At 49.5% G+C, this 2,447-nt stretch overlaps 1 protein-coding gene across 1 annotated transcript in view; it reads left to right on the top strand.

Moving 5' to 3' along the window:
* Positions 1-2,447, top strand: part of GABBR2 (gamma-aminobutyric acid (GABA) B receptor, 2) — a 299,076-nt gene that overhangs the window by 95,587 nt on the left and 201,042 nt on the right. The window lies entirely within an intron of this gene.

The following is a 2,447-nucleotide window of genomic DNA, read 5'->3' as shown; positions in this document are numbered from 1 at the left end:
TACACCACAAATTTAAAATGACCTCTCTCTCCCAGGCCTTTTCAGCAATAAAACAGGAATGAGGTGGCTTCACAACTTATATACTGACCATAAGTTCAGGGGTGGTAAAAGGAAGGAAATGACAGACAGAAAGACATAAGGCTGAACAGAAAACTCTCGTATTCATTTCTTGTATCTGTGCAATGTTTGGGCTCCTGTAAGGCATCATGAAGACCCTCTACATGGAGCCAGGCTTTCTACTCTAAAAAAAAGAAAAGAAAATATGCCTCTGCCACTCAGAGGCATATTTAGCTTTCTTTTGAGGGATTTGCAAAAACAGCCCAATATTCTCCGCCAATGTTATTTATGCCTTACATGTCACAGTAAGGGGACAGCTTTGACCAGAAAAGCCACTCACCTGGTCAGTAATGACATATATGGTCTTAGAACCCAAGTAGAGAGGGGAGGGAGGCAGAGTCAGTCTGGGGTCAGGACCCACCACATAGGGAAGTGTATTAGTTTCCTATTACTGCTGTAACAAATCTGAGTGGTTTAAAACAATACAAATTTATCTTACTGTTCTGGAGGCTGGAAGTCCAAAATGGTTGCGATTGACTGAAATCAGGGTGTCAGCAGGGCTGCCTTTCTTCTGGAGGCTCTGGGGGAAGATTCGTTTCCCTGCCTTTTCCAGCTTCTAGAAGCTGCCCCATTCCTTGGCTGGTTGCCCCTCCCTCTGTCTTCAAAGCCAGCAAGTCAGTTGAGTCTTTCTCACACTGTATCACTCTGTCCCTGACTCTACCACTTTTAAGGACCCTTGTAATTACATGGGGCCCACCTGGATAATCCAAGCATATCTCCCTATTTTAAGATCAGCTGATGAGCAACCTTAATTCGATCTGCAACGTGAACACACTGACAGGTCCTGGGGGTTAGGATGTGGACATCTGTGGGGGCATTATTCTGCCTATCCTGGGAAGACCACAAAGATAGGCCCTGAGGTGGGCTGTCCTCTGCTTTCTCCATGGGAGAGTCCTAGTGGGAATTGTGCCCCCCTTCCCCCATTGGCCAGAAAAGTCCTAGTGGGAATTGTCCCCCTTTTCCATCACCAGATAGGAAAGTCTGATGGGAATGGCCACCCCACAGGCCGGGAGCCCGTCCTGACTGCCTGGAACTGGGGTTCATGGAGCACCCCGAGGGGACACGCAGCTGTAGAGTGAACATGGTGCATCTCCCCCTGAGCCGGTTTTGCTCAGAGACATGGGGAAGAAAAAGCATTATTTTTATTTTAAGACATAGATATATTATTGGAATGCTAAATATACTTGAATTTTCAATATACAATAATAAACTTTAAAGAAATGCCATGCTTTGCCAGTGGGCTGCTGTGAGCTCTGCCCTGCTCACCCCCTTCCCTGAGAGTGAGGACGTGTTCCTGCTTCTCTGCCTTTAGGGACACTTCTGGTGGGGGAAACAAGCCTAAGAAGGACTATTTCTAGCTAAATAAAGGAGAGTACTCATTCTGGGTGTGGAATCAGTCTGTCAGAGCCTGGAGGACTTTGCAGAACATCTAAGTTGACCCTCTGGGCTTACCCCAGATCTGCACCCAGACAGCAGGGGCAGCAGTGCCCCAAGCTCCATCGCCTTGGCCAGTGCCACTGCCCCAGCTCAGGCCACCTCCCAGCCCACATCATGGCCAGCCTCTAATAGCTCGGCTGCCTTAGGACTCATAGCATCTCATCCCTTTCTTCACATTGTGCAGAGTTTCATTTGATTTTTCAGCAGCCCAGCAGGGTAGTTAGAGGAGTATGTGAAGCTAAGCCCCTGAGAGACCAGAATGCAATTGAGAGAGGCCTAAGACAGATGCATGGATGGTAGGAGACTCCACATAACCCAGAGGTCAGTGCCAGGGTTGAGCTTGACCTCCCTTGCAGGACCCTATACTCCTGTGGCTCAGCAGGCTGCCAGGACAGGATGGCCGTGATCTTGCTAGCCTTCTGCTTTCCTGCTCTCTCAAATGCATTCCAGCTATTTTAATGACTCAGGATTGCATTTGCTGTGCCAGTCCTTTCACTCAAAAATCTGCAGGAATTTTCTTGATAGTTGCTGCTGCAGATTGATTGCTGAGCTCCAGCAGCCCAGAGCCGGTGGGGTTTGCTTTCTCAGCCTGGGAGGTGGTAGATAGGGGTGAGTGGGTAAGCACTCAGGCTCTGGGGCCATGCCAACCTGGGGTCATGGCTGGTGCCACCACTTCCTGCCTGTATGACCTGGTGTCTTAGATTGAATTCCCTAAAAACAGAGCCTAAGATTCTTGCAAAAGTGACTAACCGAGGGAATACCCTCGGCAGGATAAGGCAGGAGGGAATGAGGCCAGCACGCTGTCTGGGCTGGAGACAAGATTAGCCCGGCCCCCTGGGGGTCTCTGGAGCACAGACAGCACCATCTTGCAGCAAGGGGGCTGGAGTTTCTGC

The sequence above is a fragment of the Galeopterus variegatus genome, unplaced genomic scaffold (genome assembly GCF_000696425.1).
Source record: "Galeopterus variegatus unplaced genomic scaffold, G_variegatus-3.0.2 Scaffold1151, whole genome shotgun sequence".
NCBI classification, from domain to species: domain Eukaryota; kingdom Metazoa; phylum Chordata; class Mammalia; order Dermoptera; family Cynocephalidae; genus Galeopterus; species Galeopterus variegatus.
The sequence above is the reverse complement of the archived record's forward strand: the minus strand, read 5'-3'. Positions and strand labels throughout refer to the sequence as shown.